Source organism: Melospiza georgiana, chromosome 1, assembly GCF_028018845.1.
Source record: "Melospiza georgiana isolate bMelGeo1 chromosome 1, bMelGeo1.pri, whole genome shotgun sequence".
NCBI classification, from domain to species: Eukaryota; Metazoa; Chordata; class Aves; order Passeriformes; family Passerellidae; genus Melospiza; species Melospiza georgiana.
In genome coordinates this window covers 66,300,824-66,321,877 of record NC_080430.1, presented here as the reverse complement: position 1 = coordinate 66,321,877, position 21,054 = coordinate 66,300,824, and the positions used below count along the sequence as shown (strand labels likewise).

Sequence of the window (21,054 nt, the reverse complement as noted above, 5' to 3'; positions counted from 1 at the left end):
GAAAACAGGTACACTGATAAGTAAAAAATAAAATTACAGAATACTGGATGCTGAGTATGCATCAGTCCAGCTGATTTCATTTGGAGTTATGAGGATAAACCCTGAAAACCAAACATGCTGAGTCTTAAGGTGCAAAAATAAGTCGATGTGGAAAAATGTTGGTCTTGGCAAGTTTGTTTGCTGCTGAGTAAATGACATGTGAACTCCATGTGTGAGGACAATCCCTGAGTAACTGCCCTTGGCTGAGGTCTCAGGCCAGCATGCCTTGCTGTAAGTAAGAGGTGGGTCACTGTCACCGCCCTGCCTGGCAGGAGCTGCCCTCCCTGTGTGCTGGGGCTGCTGGTTGGCACACGCCCTTCCGTGCGCCCCACTGCCGTGTTTGTCACACCGGCTCAGCACTCTGGCTTCACAAGGTCACTCTCCTGCAGTTTGGGCAGAATTAGAGCAGGGATGGGAAATTACTTTGGCTTTTTTCTACCTTCAGAAGGTAAAAGATGTGTCTTGTCTAGGCAGTCTGGTTTTTGAACAGCATTGGGGCTTTTGTTGCTGGGGCCAGGATGTTTAATAGTTTGACTTTGCTGCTATTCTGTTTGTTTTATTCAGCCAGGGATACATCACAGATCTATTTTTTCATCAGGCAGCGTTCCTGTACTATAATAATTCACAAGCAGAATTCACACACTAGTTGTGTGAAATGCCTGTTGATTACTTCTCTACATGTGCTTCTTGCCCTTGTCTTCCCTTAGGTACAGTTTACTCTTTGCAAGTTGTAAACTCCATGGAGCAGGTGTTTGTACAGTGCATAGCACAGCAGGACCCAGGTTTCATCGAACTGTCTGGACATGCTCTTATGTAAGTAAGGGTACTCTGTCTTGTGAGCAATTAGAATAGTTCACAGTAGCTGAACTTGTAGAGCTTCCTGTGTGCAGGCTGATGAGAAAAGGGATTTTTCTTTCCAGGCTAAGAGGGGCCTTTGCAAATGTTCTCCAAATCACAGCGGCAGCTGACTCTTTGGGCACCGGACAAAGACATGATTTGGAAATAGCTTCAAAGTTTAGAGATGGCCCTTCACATACTAATGCTCTCAGATGAGTTAAGTGGGGGAAATTCTCACCTCTTGTGGTGCTTTTGTTTCAGTCTGCCAAGCTGCAGACTCAGCACCAGTGCAGCATGCAGGTTTTCATAGTGAGAGCTTTTGTTGCTCCCAGAACTGCAAGAAACTTAATTGCTTTCAAAGGCAAGCATGGAATCTGGAGGACCCGGTACAACCTGCTGAGAGAACATAAATCATGAGATACTATCACGTTTCTGTGCTGGGGCTTGTATGGAGTGAGTTTGCTTTGTGAGTGAATGCCTTTGGAATACACTGATGTTGTTTTTTTTGTTGATTCTTAGACATAGCAATAATTGTTATTGGCTTTGTTAACAGGCATTTATGTTCTGTTCTGAAGTTACTGTTCATGTCTTCTAAAAAGTGTGCAGACAAAAAGAAAAAGAAATATTTGTTCTGCCTTGAAATCATGAAAGCATTTCTGCATTTAAATGGGTTGATAGCCTTGATCCAAGTTGCTCCCAGCTGGCAGTATGAAAAGAGAGCTGGTCAGTTTTCACTTGACCACTTCTGTTTATCTTCAGTTACAGAGAACACTTAGAATGCCAGTGTTTACTTGTTCTTTCTTTTTTACTGTAGTTCGCCAGCTACTTTTGTCCCTAAACAAATGAACCATGATGGCAACTGAGAACTTTTGTAGATAAGAAATAGAATTTTCAAATGGCTTTATATAGTATGCTTCTCTAGGTATTATTTTCCAAAGTAGTCCTTGTGAAAATTTGTGGAGCGTGTCCTTCAGTTGGTCTGGGAGGTTTTTGGCATTTTTATCCATAACTCAGTATTAAAGGTAGTTTTCCTCATCTCCTTAAATTAGGTGCTCCATTCATAGGAATACTTTGATATATTTTGCATGGAAACTGGAGCAGGAAAAGATTTTAAGTTAAGCCAGCCAAATAATCTAGGGTCTTTTGATCAGTTTCCATTAGTATTAAACCAGTAATCTGCCCTATTAGATGTTAGAAAGGAAGCTCAGTGTTTAAAGAAGATAAACATGCCAATTGACATTCAATATGTCTTCTCAAGTCACCAGCAGAAACCTCGTTGAACCTTGTTGGCAGAGGTGCCTTCTGCAAGGGTTCCTAAAAACACCTCCCCAGCTCTTGGCTTAACGTGGTCTGGCGCTGCAGCGGGTCTGGTGCCAGCGCCGAATGCTTGGTCTGGCTCCAGTTGGAGCTAGCTGAGGGAAGGCTGAGTTTTAAGACCTCTAGGATGCCTTCAGGTCCAGAAGAAACTGAGCACTGGAATAATGTGTCATCCAAACTGTGGTGTATTCCTAGAAATTGATGAATATGCCATTTTAATTTGGGGTGTTTATGTAGTTGAAGTTACTGAGATCTTAATGCTTAGAAGAGAGTTCTGCAGCTCTTTAAGATTGCCTGGCACGCAAACAAGCAAAGATCTGAATTGCTTTAAGCTGCTGAGAGTTACCACAGCTTTGAGCAGACACACCTTTGCTGGTAGTGACAAAACACAAATACCAGTTTCACATCACTGTACTCTCCTTGGCTGGTGTACATCTTAAAACAGTACTGTACCTTCACAACTTTTGCACAGAAAATGTAAAGAAAGGGTGAGCAGCAGCAGTAGCCCCTTATCAAACAGTTGGTTTAAAATGCTCTGAGTAAAGACAGCATTTTAAAACAAAACTTGGTCTTTTGTTTGAAAACTGAGCATTTAATGCATTACATCGCTCTGAGCCCAGTCCACTCTGCTGAAGCCTGCAAGAGCAGGTGTTGGTCTGTGAAAAGGACAGTAGCAAGTGAAGGAAAAACATAATTTTCTTTCTGTAACATTGAGTTCCTCCAAACTTCATAGGTAATTGAAAAGTTTATTTTCAAAATATCTCTGACCCTATACGCAATAAAATTTCTGTGATTTTGGCTTTTACTAGAAGTTGTGGCCATTATGCATCTGTGTGACAGGGCACTGGTAAAAGAAACCAGTGGTAAAGAATGAGTTTCTTCACTGGTAAAGAAACAAATTTGAAATACAGGGTGAAAAGTCAAGAGGCATTGAAAATCCCCCTAATATGTATCATGCACCACCTTATATTTCACACAACTGTCAGTAACAGCCAACCTGTTATGCAAGTTTCATATAAAGAGTGTATTGACAGATTTAAATGTATTTAGTCTCCTAAGACCATAGATTGACATTGTGGTGGCTGTTGGCCACTTCTATGAGCCCTTGCCTGCAACTATGGAGTTAGAAATGAACAGGCAGACACTGGCTGCTAACATTGGTGAGGCAGCATGGATAGATTAACATTACTAATTCATTGGGAAAAGAAGTGTCACAGTTTGACACTCCAATGGCAAAACTATCCATGTTCCCAGCAGCTGGATTTACTCTCATAACTTTCACCATCTGCTACCAAGGCACTGCAGACTCCTCTAGAAGAGTGGGAGATTGCACTGGCTTTGGAAGCTTTCAGCAGAGGCAAGCAGATAATTTGATTTGCCGCGATCAAACATCCTGATTGACAGAGCATAACTTGCGTTCCATTTCTGACTCAATGACTGAAGTTTGTTGTGAATTCTTCTAATGACGTGGCATGCAACTCTCTTGAATTAAAAATTACAATGGCTGTGCTCCCTGGGTGCTGCAGAGGTGGCACAACAGCCACTGACTGAAGTCTCTGCTGTGGGTGGGTGAACGTTTGCTGCCTTTATCTGTTCTGCTGGATGTTACCCCTGCCCCTGCTCTTAAAGGCAGCAAGGCAGGCCTCACAGCAGGCACTCAGCAAAACCAATACCTTTGTCAGCTGGAACATTTTCTCTGATTCTTTATTAGGTTTCTGTCACAATGTACAAGGTGCTGTGATGATTCGGATTACTTTTTTTAGCCTGTGACCTGTATTTCTACCGTGGTAGGCTCTGAACGGTTTTGTCAGTTCTGGATTGCTTTCTGGTTCTTCTGGGATAGGTGATGATCTCCTGTACTTTCATCAAGCGCTAATCTCACAGGCATGGCTTAGTAAATAATTCCAGTGCAAGATAATCTTGCCTTACTGCTGCTAAAATTCTCAGTCTTCTGAAAAGCCAGTAGATGGGGTGTGTGCAGTTCCTGTGCAAAGTCACTGGACTTCTCAACCCAAAGATTCAACTCTAGTTTCTACATTTTTGTTGCAGAGACTGTTGTTGTTGTTAGCAATGTCTTCCCACATGAATCACACAAATTTAAGCAACCCTGAGTGGAAGCACTAAAAATTCTTGATTTATATTTTTGCATGAAGTACTCTGAGCATGATCTACTGTGCATCTTCCAATGCTGTTATGTCTTTGAAATCTGAGTATTAATTTTTATAATAAGCTCCCCTCCCTTTTTTATTTTAAATTAAACTATTCATGAACTAGAAAGGTACTGGATAACTGAAAACAGACTGGGTTACCGCAGACTTCTGCATAATTTGAGATTGCAGTATTAGGTATAGATGCCATGGGGACAGCTAAGGAATACATCATGTTTTGTGTCTCCAAGCTCAGCATGTAAGAGTAAACATCTATTTGTAGACATGATTATGTTGATCATCGATGTGAAAATTGAATTTGCTAGCAAATTAAAATATTTTCCTCTTGTTAATAATGATCATGTAAATAATCATTAATACAAACTGTAGAAAGGGTCACCAGTCACATGCCTGAGTGGATTTCATGCCTATAGGTCAGTTATGGTAGACTTGAAATAGGAAGGAATCTAAAATAGGAGACAAATGGCTTTGGGACAGATGAGTACCTGAGTTGTTCTCCTCAGAGGTCACAGCAGAGCAGAACATGAACCAACATGAAAATCAGCTGGCCCAAGGTAATGCATGTCATTCAAAATGAAGCTGTCTAGAGATGGAGTCCTATTAGGTAGGTCCTAGCTGCTTATACCTGATGGGCAATGGAGAAACCTTCAAATGGTCTGGTAATAGTTAACCAAGGGAACTGCATATTCCATGTCTGACAGGTATGAATGCAAGGTGGAATTACAAAAAATAAGTTAGAATTAGAATACTGCTTCAAGGCTATCTTAATAGAAGAAGCGCAAACGCTTAGGGCAAAGATGCACATCTGAAGTTCCCTGAGAGATATTTGGTAAGAAACGTTTTGCATATGCACGTACACTCTGCTCCAAGCTATTAATGCAATTATGGGAAGGTAGAAATCTTCAAATAGCAGAGTATCTTCAATTAATTCAAAAGAAAAGTTTAATGGTGGAATATGACAGAGTCCTGAAGGCACCAGTTTTGTTCATGCCTGTGATGAAAGGGGCAAATAACACAAACCTAACAAACCTGTTAAGCTGTCTTTCAGAAGAGAACCACCAGAGCTGTGTTGTAATCTGGTGTGGTAAAGTGTGCCCAAAATGCTCTGAGTGTTTAACAGTTGCACAAATGATTCACTTTCCTAGCAGTCTGATTTTGTATTATAATCTGTTTCCCTTCTGTCTTTAATGTGCAATTCTGCTGAGCCTGCAGTTCACATTGGCTGCCTCGGGCAGACTGCAGGTCAGCTTTTGAATGTAGAAGAATTAATGAAATTTAAGTATTTTGTGTACAGTTAATGGCAGTTGTGCAAGTACAAAGACTTTGCTTTATCAGCAGATGTGGTCTAGGTTTACATTTATGTCCACATTCAATCCTTACGTTATTGCTGTTTAGAGAAAAAAAATCAGGAGCCCGGTGCAGTCTTTAACAGTCTGCTTTGGTAGCTGGCCAGTCCACTTACCCTTGAGTGAAGCACATGGTAGGGTGGTTCCTTCTTCCATTAACTCTTTGATGCTTGGAAACAGGGATGATTCACATGGTGTGACGAGGAGGGGGAAATTACTATAAATGCAAGATTAGCAAAATCTTTGTACTCACCTTCTGCCAAGCCAGGAAGGGATTAGTGTGCTATGGGAATGATTAGATGGCAATGTTTGCTGGGCTGCTGTGGCAGACAAGGGATATTTGAGAAGCTAATCCAGCTCTTCTAGAGTCTACATGGTAAGTGGAGGGCAGCCTTTCCACTTGGAAACTAGTACTGGGTTGGGCACTTTCTGGTAAAGTCAAAAGGGTTGCTGTTGTTTGCAATAGCTCAGCTGTTTCCCTTGTGATAGGGCTATGTTTCCTCACTTCTTGCCTGAGCCGGTGCTGGAGTTTGGGAGTAAAAGGCCTCTCTGCCATCATTGCTCCTGTCGGGTTATGGTTTTTTGTTTGTGTTTTTTGTTTGTTTGTTTGATTAGTTTTTGGGGGTGGTGGTTGTTTTGGTTTCTTTTTCTTTTTCTTTTTTCTTTTTTTTTTTTTTTTTTTGTTTGTTTGTTTCTTTTTGGTTTTGTTGGTTTTTTTGTTTTTTTTTTTTTTTTTTTTTAGTTTGGGAAGAGGTGCAGAGGAATCATATCCATGCATGGAGAAATGATGATGAGCAGAATGCAGAGGGAAGGTCTCATACCCCTCCTTCTCAAGTGCAGAAATAACCAGTGCCAATGCAGGAGCTTGTTTGTAGCCCCTCAGCCTGGCCTAGCCAAGCACCATCATGTGGTGAGCAAGGAGTGGGATGGGACTTCCTTGCAAGGTGACCAGTGTGGTTTCCAAATGCTATGGAGGGGAGTCATTCCCAAGCAATGATAGGAGCTTTTTTCTGCAGGTTAAGTAGTGTGCTGTCCTCCTTTAAACCGGGGAGACGGCAGTCTGGGAGAAGGATATGAAAAATAGATAGGCTTAAATTGAAGCCTGGCATCTGGAACAGCTTTGGCAGACCTCAAGATAATACTTCAAAGTTGTTCAGCCCCACAAGGTACAGTATAATTTTCTGCTTGCTGAAAGTATTACTTGGGAAGTGGAGTCATTCTTGGGGCCTCCTTGTGCTGGGTACTGTCACACTAGGTAGAAAATAGCTCCTCCTGACTGAGCTGACTGAGCCTGCACGTTCTGAGCTGCTTACTTGCCTATTCTGTCTCCTGAAGAATTTAGCAGTAAACCTTTATTGTAAATTAGTTTTACCACACTGAGCAACAGAGTGTAAATATATCTGAGCATTACTGATTCTGCTTGACTCTACTGAAATGATCTTCCATATTTTAAAATCATTAAAGCTGAAGCAACATAAATATTCTGTGTTTCATGACAGCATGAAAGGAGCATGGCCTTCTAATTACCCTGATATTCAAATGTGCATAGGAGCACTTGGAAAGCTCAAGGTTCCCTCAGTTTGGTAGAGAACACCCTTCCAGAGGCAGTTAGGGCCTGTAATTCTCACCATAGTTCCTGAACCTGCTTCCACTTTTGGTGGTTTACAAGGGAGAAAGCAAATCAGCCGTGTTCAGTTGTTTTAGCCACGTGTGTTTGGAGATGATTCTGAAATACAATTAATACATGCCTGCACAGAGGTAGGCTGTAGGGTTACTAATTGGTTTTGATGCTGTTTGCTGCTTGAATGTTGGTGATTTTTTTATCTAAGATTAAAAAAGCATAATTATTTTTAACTTGTAGCAACCCCTGATTTTCTCTTAAATGTCTTGATATGAAGTAATTTAAACTAAATTTCTGCACAGATACTTTCCAAGAGATTGGCTGTCAAGAGCAATAAAAAAGCTACACTTTTGCAGGGAGCCAATGAGACTTTGCAAATTTAGATTTATTCTCAATGTTGAATACGGTTGAAGATGTCATTTCTTAAACAGCACTTTCAGAAGTAGTTAGCTTAAAAGTATAGCAATTCAAAGCACAGAGGGAATGATTTTGAAGTGTAAAGTCTTGAAACACAACACAGAAGTTGACAGTTTCACTACAATTAGAAGAAAGGCAGGCACAAGTCCCACTTCTGAAAACTTTCCTATTGCACTGCTTCCTCTCTTGGCCTAGAAAACCTCAAAAAAACCCCTTTGAGTGGCTTTGCTTATTAACTTAACATAGTTATACTCAATAGCATTAGAAGACAGAGCAGAAAGGGCTGCCAAATGTGTCTGTAAAGAATAATCTTTACAGAAAGCTTCACAGAGGTATTTTTTTCCTCATGCTTTCAATGTCCTGAGACTGCTATTTGTTTGAGGAAAGCAAGTATTACAGTGAGGATTTTTTTGGTTTTTTTTTAACAGGGCTTGTTTTGTTAGGAAACCACTCCCTTCTGCTGCTGCATTTAGACTCACTGCTAATTGCCTTTTGGTTGAAGACATTTTCCATGAATTGCCACATTCCCCCACACAGTTACAACTTCACACTGATTATGCTCTGTTAGCAGCACTTCTGCCTGCTGCCTTTGGGAGGAGTGGCTGAGAGAAGGATAATGGTGTACGTGGGAAATTGGGAGGTTTACAGGAACAGAGGTTTGTAGCTGCTGAGACACGGCAGAGGTTGTTCCTCCCAGACTAAGATAGGTGGTATAAAGAGGGCATCCTGCTGCTGTGGTGGCTTATGCACTGCTCTGCTGTGTGCCACTGCTGAGGATTTTTCATAAGAAGTCCTGACAAGGTGGTATGTGGTGTGTTAGGCTTGTATTTTTCATCCTAGTCACACAACGTAGTGGGAAGCCAACCCCAAACTCTGATGCCAGAGAGGGTGTGGGAGGGGTTGATCTTCCAAGAACACAACTGGCTCACTGAGCTCCTTGAGGAGCCCACAGAGCCCAACCTCCAAGCTTGTCTTTCTCCTATAGCCTGGGGACAGCGTAAACTTCTCCTTAGCCCGGCTCTGTCCTCTGCAGCAAAACCTCCTGGAGCAGCTGTAGAAAGATCACTGGTGACTGAAGCTGGAGCACTGAGCAGGGGAACTGAATGTAGCAGGGTTGTTCAGCACAGCTAATCCACTTAAACTATGGAGCTCATCTGCTGATCTGCAGGGGTGGCAGTGCTCTTAGGTGTGATAGCTAAAGAGGCTTTGGCTTGAGCTACAGTTTGTGGGCAATCAAAACCTGCAGCTCGGGCTGAGGATCTGGTTATGCCAAGTTGGCCCTGACCCAACCAAACGTGGTTAAAAGTGAGAGGTTGTGAGAGATAAACCCCTCTACTTAAGCCTTGTCCTAGCTCAGGAGCTGATCAGTGTGTTCAAGTGCTTTTCCAGTCTTAATTGCTTTTATCAAAGGTAGGGCTTACTTGGTCTGTGAACGGGGATGAGTTTTACCCTCTTTCGAACAGGGATGATTGCATCCACTGGTAGGGCTGGTAGTTAACATTTCTGCTTTAATCATGTCACTGCACATAAGCTTACAGATCTTTTACAGGAAAAACCCTTTCATTTCTAATGCAGTGAGCATGGTTGAGTCTCACCTACCCTGTGGCTGTTGGTCGTGGTGCAGGAGGAACAGCTGGTGTTGTAACAGGATCTCTGCCTACATTAATCTGTTGCCCAGCCTGTGACATGTGAGGGTTTTCACCTCAGTTCAGGTCCATTCAGTACACCAGTGCTGGCTGAAGGCAAGCTCAGTGTGGTGTTTTCTGCCATGTGACTGTGAGCAGGAGTGGCTGCAGCTCACAGGAGCTGGCACTGGGCACTGCTCCTGCCCCTGCCATTGTTTGTCTGGGATGAAACCTTTGTTTGTTTAGTCCTACCCTTTTTTACTGTTGAGGGAAAGAGAGAGGGAGTATGAGGAGCAGTGTGTGGTACACTGCCGAGTCCTCTACTGTGCTCCTTGCAGTACTAGAAGACATCCAGATAAGCAAAAACTTGGTACTTTTTTTGTGAAAAAGGCTTCTAATGTTCCTTTTACCAAATTATAAGTAAATTATTGTGGACCAAATATAGGTCAAATAATTTTCTGCAGCTAATCCTCACTTACCATAGGGAAGTAGAAACATCAGTGCTGCAGTCCTGTTGATTCTGGTCCACCACAGGCAATGCAGCTAGGAACCACTCTCACAGCACCCATGTACTGCTCATACCACTGGGTACAGACACCTGCTCCCTGCTTTCCCTCAGCAGCAGAAAGATGCAGAAATGAAGACAGAACTCACTCTGAATTTCAGAAAAGGCTGAAACTGGTCTGTTGGCATAGAGAGAGAACCAGGAAACAGGAGCACCTGTGTTGCATAGCTTTGGGCAGGTCAATTATCTCATCTCCAGTGAAATTCTCTTTTGCATAAGGTATGAATAACAATACTCAATTAACCTTGCAGGTGTGTTACAGAGCGTGCAGTTAATTTTTTCACAGTGTTTGTGGTATGTAAAACCCTAAATGAGTGCAAAGCCTTACTGTGATTTAATTTTATTGAGGGTTAAATATTGGTGACGTGCCCAGCTGAGCACTTGCTGGCAGTGAGCGAGGCAAGTGACCAGCAGCAAGCATGTTTGGCAGCAAGCACTGGACAAAAAAGGAAAACAGCACTAACTTATTCCAGTCATACCTATTTTTTTTTTCTTCTCTTACTACTGCACGTTTCCCATTAAGCAGATGGAGATGATCAAAATATCAAATTGGAACTCTGTGGTTTAACAGACTTACATTTTACTGTTTAAAAGGCAAATAAAGGTTAATGACATGAAGATTTGTCTTGTAGGAGAGTGAGAGAGTGGAAGTGCTTCCAAACATACCCTGAATGCTCCTGAAATAATATCTTTCAGAAACAGACCATACCTGATTTAGCTAGGTGGAGGATTTTTCACTGGGTTGGTAGCATGCCAAGACTGCTCCTCCACATTTCATGCTACTGCTGTTGAGGGGTTTGCACTGGATTAAAAACATGGATGAAAATACTTGCACAGGGTTGGTACCTCATGGCACCAGCATGAGGCAGGGGATGAGCAGGGGCTGTGTGCAGGTGTGTGTGTTGGGGGTGCTCCTGAGTTTGAAACATGAGTCAGTGCCAGACTACAGAGTGTGTCTGTGTTAGAGCTGCTGAGTGTAAGAGAGGGACAGGCAGCATGTGAGATTTCTCTGCCTCGCTCTCATCTCATGGGAAATAGGGGCTTCCTAATGCTGGGTTACTCTCAAGTGTCAGTGCTCCAGCGGGTTTCACGTTGCACCTCAGTGTCCCAGGCATTTTGTTACTGCTGCTCACTTTCATTCATTTTTATTATCCTTGTTTGTGCTCTTGGTTATTCTCATTATCACTGGTAGACAATAGCACAGTTGAGTAACAATCTTCTGGTAATTGTGGCTAACTTCTGTGCTTGGAAAATTGTACTCCAAATGTGGTGGAGCCAGGTATTCCTGGCAGAGAGGAAGGATTTGACCCACACTTTCTCTGTATTTGTTAATTCAACTTCTTTGCTCTGTGAGTGTCCTGAGAGACAGGTCCAGAGGTCAGCAAAGCAGAAAAGGATCTTTACAGTGTCTTCTTTTAAGCTTTGGGTCAAAGTCTGCATCAAACCCTTATACTTGTTGCATTTGAAAACATTGTTTGGCCCTGGATTTTCTCAGGACTTTTTTCCCTTTCTTCCCCAGCTCCAAAAGCTGCCATGATCACTTACACAGACACAGTGATAGCAACAGCTCCACAGTTAACTTCTCATTTAGTGGTGTTTCTGAAAATAACAATTGCTGCAAGAAAACAAATGGTAGACATGCAGCACATGCTGCACATAATGTTAATTTATTGCCTTTTTTTGAAAAAAAAAATGCAGTATGAAATTTAGGGAGCAAATCTCAAATCCTGTGAAATTCATGGCACAATGCCAGTTTATTTGAAAGGACCTGACATTTGTCCCTAAATTTTACAAGTCCTTAACTACAATTTGCTTTCTCACATGCCACTCACCTTTAAGATGATACTCCTTTTTTGGCATTATTAATTATCATTATTGTTGTTGCTGTTATTAGTCCAGGAAATCTGTATGGGAGGAACGCTGAAATCTGGTTTAAAAATAGCATTTTCATGTCCTCCTACTCACTGTACTTCGTGCATAGAATGCCTTTTATAAATGCAGACTTGCTGCTTGGCTAGATAAAAGAAACTGTCACTTGATTTCCATAACGAAGTCATTCCCAGGAGGATTTCATTGTTTTAGCAATAAAATTTTTCTAAAAGGCCTTTTATTTTGTTTGAGAAAGATAACAGAAATGAATTTCTGAGTGGTTATTCCACAAAACAATTAGACGAAAGCAAGACTGTCTTGATTTGATGTAAGGAGATTTGTATGTGTATGAATTCCCTTTCATGTAAGATGAGAATAAATTCCCAACTGAAAATCAAATTAGAAACACCCCCCCCAGAAACCTTACCCAAAACACTTTCCTCCCCTTACTCGCAGACACGACGCATATCTTTATCAGGACTCTCCTGCAAAAATTTGGTCATATCCTGGAGTTCAGCCCTGTTTCAAAAGGCACTTGCATAACTTCTGATTCAGATACTTTCTTGAATTAGAGGCAGTCAAGGATAATCACTGCCAATCATTACAGTGCATTACTTTTGTTATGAGATATGTTGGTATTTGTAGGGAGCAATGGTCTCTGCATGCTGCATTAAGGCTGAGCACTCTCTGAAGCAGGGATGGTGCTTTAGCTGTGGGGACTCACACTGTGGAGCACAGTGCAGGCACAGTCCCTCCTTGCTCACATGTACCATGCTGCCCTGGCCCATCTCACCACTTCTCCAGCATTTCTCACCCCTTTTCTCAGCTGCTCTGTGTCTCATGCCAGCATGACGTTATTTTCCTCCGAGTGCTGAACATGCTAAAGCTTGTCAGAATTACGGCATCAGAAAAGATGTAGAAAGCATATCCAGTAAGTGAGAGGTCCTACTGCTTATATTTAGTTATATATTTTTTTCAGGGGGATGGGGGCTGTCTCTCATTTGGACCTATTTTGAGCCATGCTTGCATTTTCCTGAGTGTGAATCAATGCAATTACCACTTCAGGTACCATAGACAGCCTACTACTGTAGGCAGATACACGCAATAAGAAGCTAAAGGGAATGGGAGAAAAGCCATTTTCTTTGTAGTCAGGAAAGCCTTTATAGATTTGGCATCGTACTTAAAATTCCATTGTAATAAAGAAATGCAACAATTTCAGAAATTATTATTTATAGGAAGATTTGTGAATTCACGATGTGATATTCTGACTCACCCGACAGCAAACATGTTTGCCCTCCGGCTGGTATGACTCACACTGACATTTGTCTTAAGCGTGGCAATTGTTTTAGCCCTCTGCTTGGTGCAGGATGAATGAAACGGCTGAGCTCCCCCCTGTTGCAGATTTACTACGTGCAGCCACCCTGGTAAATTGCAGACTCAGCTGTGGAGTATTTCCTGGCACACACAAACACACACAAACACACACGTGCACAAACATACACGTGCGCAGGCCCCCCAGTAATGCTTTACTGTTAAATTTTCATAGAAAGGAAATGCATAATTACAGCGCTGCCTTTTGCACCACATAAAGCAGCCCACATCAAAAGATGTTTGTCATTAATGTTTCAACAGGTAATCTCTGGAATTACTGCCAAGCCGTGTTCCTGTTACTTAGCACTTGGTGTCGAAATCATTGAAATCTTTGTTGTAAGCCAGCATAGTCATCTTAATCCTGCAGAAAAGTTGGTCAATAGTGCCTTTGTTTTCCAGTTCCGTATCACGTTGCATCAGCAGTGCAGAAGACGTGGCAGCACTGGAAGTGGGGAGAAGGTTAAGGGTGCGTTCTGGGCTGGCTCCTGAAGAAGCCAAGCTCACGTGGTGCCATTGTTTGTGTTTGTGCCTGTGCCTGAGGTGTGTCCCCAGCCTGGCAGCTGGTGAAAGTCAGGTCCTCCTCAGCCCTACGTGCTGCACAGGTAGAGGAGATGGGGAAGCTGCTCCCTGAAAACTTTGTGTAAGTAGCAGATGAGTAGCTCTGGGCACCTGTGGCTGAGCCCAGTGAGGCAAAGGCCATGGCCCAAACTCAAATGTTACCGGCACCAGGGCCTTGGTACTGTGGGCATCTCCTGGAATGACTGCTCTCACCAGAGATCAAGCCTCTTATCTGGTTTTCTGGGTTGTAGCATTAACAATCTTCTTCAGGAGGTTTTGTCTCTGGCTACTTAAAATAACTGCCATTAAACAGAATCTCAGCCATTGCTTTTGGTGCTGCTACTGTTTGCAACTCACATCATTTGGATTCTCCTTTCAACACCATCTTTGCAGGAGAGCTGTGGCCATCGTATGAGAGGTGTCTGTACATGATATGAAGGCCCTTCAGCTTGCTGTCATCTGTAGCGAGTTCATAGGGTGCTGCAGTTCTTCAAATATGCAGGAGGCTCATTGTCTCCACTCAGGGCTGAGCTGCATTTCTTGGATAATAGCTTCCATAAAAGAAAAAGAGAAATATTTATGTCATGTAACAGAAGCATCCAGAGTGGTTATTTTTATTGCTTATATCTGTTCAACATTACTGGCTCTCAGCCTGAATTATTATGGACCATTTGCATTCTTTTCTCAATCTCTTCTGCTCAGAAGACCTGTAGAAATGACTGTGTTACGAGCACGCAGGCAACAGAGTTGTTTTTACTTTAAACCACTGTATGAGAATGAAGAAAAATGGCATCCTGAGAAAAATGTAGATCTGTGTTGAAATTCCCCCCACCCCTCCTGCACTCACAGGTATTCCTGCTTTGATAGCCATAAAAAGTGGCAAATAGGGGATGCTGATGTGAATAAGGTGATGGATTTTTATTAAGAAGTACATCATTGACATCTGATAGGAGGTATTTGTGAGGTATTTTGCTTCTTGTGGTGGTTCTGCACTGTTCCTGCTTAGACAAAACAACTGGAACAATCTCCTCTTAGTTTTCACCTGGTGGCATTGTGTGTTGCAACCACAGCCCACCTCTTGGCTTCCTATTTCAATACCTTATGCTGCACTCTCTTTCTGGGGGAAAATCACGTGGAACTTGGATACTGAGCCCGCTAAGTGAAGCACAAGGCTAAGCACAGTCTAACCTCATGCCTTTTTGTGAAAACTGGGTATTAGTGAAGTATAAATAAGGAGTATGGTTGTGATTGCTGTTATTTGTGTAAAAGTGATGTCTCTGAGGTCCCTGTTAGATTTGTGTTTGTATTGTTATTAGACATCATGTAAATGGAGACTATGAATTTGAGCTGTTCTGCCTTTCTTCCCAAGTACAACTGCGATGATGAACCTTCATCTGTTTTCCAGTCACTTTTCAAAGGTATTGAGGTAGGGAATGGGTAACAAGAGCAGTGCAGATGGCTCTGAGAGCAAAGTTACTTCCATGGTTTCCAGATGAAGAGGTTTGGAAGGGCAGATGAGTCCAGTGAGTACTGCTAAAAGCTCTCAGTCTGTTTGCATAGGCTGATGCTAAAATGAGGGGTGGTTTACCTGAGCCTTAAGTCCTGAAAAATACCTGCTGTGGATGAAGCAATGATGAATAATGGTCTTTAGATTAAATCTCAGGACACTGATGACTCACAGCTAACGTTACTTGTGCAGTCAGTGGCCATTTGCAGTAGTGGCTCCTGCACTGGAGCTGTAGCCTTGCCCTTTCAGCCCCACGTGCTGCTCCCATCTCTGTGCTGTTCACAGAGATATTCCTGTCCTGCATTTTCCCTCTGAGTAAGTACTCACATTGGAGATGCTTTTCACACAGGAAAGATGTGCTGGGCTGGGATGTCCCATGTTCACAGAGCTGGGGAAGGCAACATAGAAGTTCTTCCCTCTGCTGGAAATTATGGGGCAGGATGGATTGCTTCCTTGTCTGAGCCCCATGATCTTGTATCCTGTTTTTCTGGTTTAGGACGTGCAGGATATGCAAAGTGCTAACAACTTGATTTACTGTTCCTGTGCACCCAGATACAGTTATTCACCCTGCACACAGTGGGTGTAACACCTTGTGAAGCTGGGCATTTCACTGTGGACCACATGCAAAGCTATGGGAAATGTTTGTTTATATGAAAAAGCTTTGGAGGATCAAGCTTCAGATGAGGAATGAATGCTAAACAGAAATCAGTGATTCTTGCCTGTTTTATGCAAACAAAACCTCTTCTGTCCTAAGGTGATATTGCTTCACCATAGCATTAATTTTAGACATAATTGAGATTTAAGTAATTTTTACACTAGCAGAACATCATCATCAGCCTTTATACACTAGACAAAATGTCAGAAGATTTTTAGATGGGCAAAGTTTGGAATGGCTGGTTTAGAGAAGCTTTTATTAACTTGAAATTTAAGATATAGTAAATTCTTTGTTGGTTTATGGTTTTTTTTCTTTTTTTCAAATTTATTTCCATTAGAATCTTTTCTCATTGTGTAAAAAAAAAAAACCTGTTGAAAATGATTTCAAAGTTCTTTCCTGACATGATAGATGATACACACATTAGGTAATTGAAATCATGCACGCTCCAGGAAGATAAAACCTCGCCTTTCCCATTTGCGGTAAGGCAGGATTGAACCTGTCTGAAACTATTTCATGTAGAGGGAGAATAAAGCAGGAAATGAATTACGGTTTTATTTGAGTTGAAGGATTAGTTGAGGGATAATAGCGAACAACGAAACAACTTGGGCACAAGGCTCCCGTCTCTTAAACAGTTTTATTAGCTTATGCTGATTTGTGAATTAGGAAAACCAAATTATGTCATGCAAGAGAGCAAGGGATGACAATTAAAAACCTGCAGGAAAGGACTAGTAAAGCAGTAATCTCTCACTGCTTGATCTTCAAAGCAAAATGGGAGAGCATGACCTTTTCTTGGAATAAATACAGGATATTGCACGTAGCCAACTTCTGGTTTTCAGGTTTTGCCAATTTGCAGTTGCTCGCTTGTACTACAGTCCTTATTTGTTGATTGCCCTGGGGTCCAATTTTAGTCTCAAAATACTCCTGAGAAGTACTTCCATATTCTTTGATTTGAGATCTGTTCATGTCTCAATTACACTTCTAATCTGTCAGCACAGTGTCCTTTTTAGCTCTCAAAGACAGGGCTCTGCTGTGATATTTGAGTAACCGTAATGCTGTGGGACCATGAAAAAACAGCTTCCTTGGTAACGCTTCCCATTTATAGCAGAGATGTGATTGGTAACCACGTACATGATAATGATTTGTTATCCTGTGGAAACTTCAGTCACAAAGTCTGGTTAAGACCTGATTGTACTGTTAACCAGCTTTCTCTGCTGGTCCCTCCAAGTTATGACTGTTTTCCTTATTCCATGAAGAGCATGTCATCAGAGCCCATCAGATCTGCATAGCAAAAAGATTGTCCCAGTTAGGGACTGAATGCTCTGCTCTTCAGGTGAGGGTTGTGCTTCAAGAAGCAGCATGTCTCCATGCATCCTGAATTTTGTGCTATGCTATCTTTAAATCTTAAGCATAAAAGTGCCTGGGAACATTTGCAAGCAGGCATGACTTGGCTCTCACAGAGTGAAGTGCCTATGGGTAAGGTCAAGTGAGCAAGTTGCAGCAAATTAAACTAGCTTGTGAATTTATAGTGCATAATCTGCTCCATAATAACTGGCTGTGTGCATGGTACAAAGGCACCCTGTGGTAAATACAAGGTCTCTTGCCCCTTTTTTTGCCTGAGGTGTAAGCTACCTCGCTTCATGTCATCTTTCCTGTGAAATGTGAGTACAGGGAGAAGGCATCTGCCCCCAGAGTACCACCACTGCCCTGTGTTGGATAGGTGCTGCTTGTGGCCTGTTCCTGTGTCCCTGTGCTGGGCTGACAGCAAGGTCACTGCATAGCTATCAAGCAGCCTTGCTCCTGATTCAGTGATCAAAGCCTTGGTTTGGCCAGTCAGAGCCTTGCTAACTTGAACAGAATCAAAATCCTAATCCCACTTGTTGAAGTTAGTGGAAGGACTTAGTCACTGAGTGTGATGGGTGTCAGCCTAGGGTTACACACAGCTGACTCTCCAGGGAGGCTCTCAAAAGTCTATCCAAGCAGGAGTTTGCAAGGAGTAAACTTCTCTGCTCTTACTAAAAGTAATTGGAAGCCATTGATTTTTGTTGGAAAAGCTAAATATTTTCTCATAGTCATTTGGACTGCGTTTGAAGATTTTCCCCTGAATGCTAAATGACAAGGGATAAGGATTAAAAATTGCAATTCTGAGGGTTGCCAAATTATTGGGGAAAGAATCCCATAAATAATTTGCAAATGCTGAAATCTTTCATTGTAACACTTAGAAGCAAAATGGTTTGAGTATTTCGAGCTGAGATGGAGGTTTTTTGATTGTGAGATTCTCGTAATTTAAAGAAAAAAATAAATGGCTTGAAAATAAATTGATTTGGTTTTAAGCAAAGTTTCAAGGTTTTGTTTGTTTTTTTTTTTTTGGTTTTTTTTTTGGTTTTTTTTTTTTTTGGTTTTTTTTTTTTTTTTTTAAATAGGTCTGTGTTATTTTTCTCTCTTTGGCCTGCTTTCTAAAGTTAAAAATATTGTGAGACCATGTCTGATGGTGGGTTGGTTTCTCTGTCAGATAAGCAGTGGAGTCCCACTTTAGTAGAGGAGAGAAGTTGCTGACCAAAGTCTTGGAAGTATAGCCAGGGCCTGGGTGTTTAAAGGCTCTTGAGGTAGCTGTGCCTCATACAGGAGTTGTAGCTCCAAAGAAACTGCCTTAAGTTTCTTAAACTGGGAAGATTTTTGTAACAGGTATCTTGCATTGCTACAGTCCATCAGGTAGAGGTCAAAGACGCCTGTGCCTTGAGACTAGTGGTCACTGTCATCATCATTGCCAGGTGTCTGCCCAAGTCCCAACCAGCTGCATGCTCTTTACAGATGCTGCTCCATGAAGGCTTAGCCTGAGCCAGTAAATCCAGGAGCAGTCTTCTGCCAAAACTGGATTAGCTGGGCAGATACTGCTTTGGGCTTTGGAAGATTTTGTTGTTGTTGCTTTGGATGTTCAACTAAAACAGTCATAAGTGTAAACATCTTTTGAATAGCAACTTTTTAATCATTGCTCTGTCTTCTCTCTGCTCTTCACCCATGAACTGCACTTGTCCATCTGTCTGACTTGTTTCCTGCCTTCACGTAGTGTGAGATTCATCTGCATTCATATGTAGCCATCTCATCTGAGCTCAGTGTCTAGACTCACTTTATGGAGAGAGCCAGACCTTTCTAGAGAGTGAATCATTCTGTCCTAAACCAGATGCTTGATAGGTCAAATGAATAATTTTCTGGATTGCCTCGTTTCCTCCAACAAGAGAAGAGAGTTTGCATTGTCTAAGGTGTAGAGTTTGGTCCTGCACTTGTTTTTGATTTGAGGACATGGATTCTACCATAAGGCTGGTAGGATGGGATCCATGTGCACAAACCCTGAAGTGACATGTGAAATGTTTGAGAAGCCTTACATTAAGGAGGTAGGAAATGTTGGTGGGACAAAGTGAAACTAAGAATTTGGGAAGCACAAGGAGACCATGGGAACCTGGCTCAAGGGAAAAAGTTCAATGTGGGACCTGTGGAAATATACACTCAATTTTAAGTATTCTCTGTGTGGTTCACATAAAAATGAAACCCAGCAGTTTTTTCAGACCTCAATAAAAAGGCTGAGGATAGTCTGATACCATGTGTAGTACGTAAAAAAAAAATAAAAATTAAGAGTTGGTCCACAATTAAATTTTGTCGAAAAAAATTAATGAATTAATGAAAGAACCACACAATATTAAAATCTGAAATATGAAAAATACTTCCTACTGAGGAACAGAAAGAACATGTGTGTGTGGATTTTTGGATTCAGTACTCCTCTGTTATAATATTGCAGATAACCATGGAAATAGATAGATGTTTGCATTTTCTTGGAGGAGTTCATTGAGAACAAAAATCTTCCTGTGTGGATTGCTCTGCACATTGTGAACTTTGTTTGCAGACACTTTTCTAAACAGCAACTCCAAGTAGTTTTTTCTTTTTCTCTTTACAACAACAGAAGTATCCAAGAATTATTTTAATTGTGTATTTGCTTCAGCAAATCTGAACTGGCTTTTAATTTTTTGTGATAATATGTACAGGGCAAATGACTCTTCCTATCCTAGACACTCACTCTGTTCCAGAATTTCCATCTTGGGAACTCATTAAAAATGCATTTGCTTCAAGGAGATGTAGGAGTCGATTGTTCATTTGTTAAACAGCTCTATGGATTTTCCTCTTTTTTTTTCCTTGCTTTCCTTTCTGACTTGGTATTGTTTTTGTTTTACAGGTCTACCTTACTTTATTTGAAAAAGGAAAGACAGTGAGGACCTGTGAACAATCCAGCTGCTTCTGAAAAATCTTCATGCTAAAGGATAATCCAGAATTCCCTGAAGAAGAACAAAGTGAATGTTGTGAGTTCCTAGCAGTGATAATAAATACTTCCAATTGTGTCTTTTGGGAGGTAGTATCTGCCCTGTAGTGTTTGGTCTCTTTCCTGTGATGCACTGAGCATCAAAGACTTAAATTTCTCTCCCTCCTATTTTTTTTTCTTTTAATGGGTTTAGGGGAAGACTAGTATTATCTAAGGAACGATGGTGGGTTTCTTTTCGTTGGACTGCTACAGTTATTTGTCATACTTCTATTGCTTTTTAGTTAAATATGTGAGCCTACTTTGGAAGGCCATGTGACTGTGTAGCCTAACAAGAATGAAAAATACAATCGCTAACAGTCCATGGATCTACAGGTCAGATTCAGGAGTTTATGCATACTTGCACAATGGTTGAAGTTATTCGACCACTTTCAAATTAGAGGAATGCAAATGTAGTTATTTCTGTAGTTATTTTTGGTATTCCAAACTCCTGATGGTCAGTTTTGTATATTAGTTTGAGTATTTCCAGTACAAAGGCTCCTCTCAGAAGTTTGTGTTCACGGGAACTGGAGTAGCCTTTCTAAGGGAAATACAGTTACTCAACTGAGACCTTGATTCTGCTATGGTATTAATAAAAAAAATGTTCCCATGAGGGATGGCTAAAGAGAAAGCATGAATATTTTTATGTTCATTGTTATTTCTTGAAGCCCACTGCTTTTCTGGGTTGAAATGGGGAAACATGCAGATCAAATGTAAACATTCTCACAAAAAGAGGAAAACAACAGTTCTCTGCCTGCCAGGTTTTAGAATAATCCTTATTTTTTTCTTAAGAAAGAACCATGGAGGTTTCCAAGTT

General features: G+C 41.5%; 1 protein-coding gene across 11 annotated transcripts in view; it reads left to right on the top strand.

The window, feature by feature from the left end:
• The window catches only part of ATXN1 (ataxin 1), a 368,814-nt gene that overhangs the window by 258,833 nt on the left and 88,927 nt on the right, over nucleotides 1–21,054 (top strand). For 10 of the 11 annotated variants that reach the window (XM_058027067.1, XM_058027093.1, XM_058027084.1 and 7 more), the window contains one exon: nucleotides 20,118–20,241. The gene's annotated coding sequence lies outside the window, so the exon portion shown is untranslated. Of the gene's footprint in view, nucleotides 1–746; nucleotides 853–20,117; nucleotides 20,242–21,054 lie in introns of all 11 variants that reach the window. The other variant, XM_058027110.1, reaches the window with a different exon arrangement.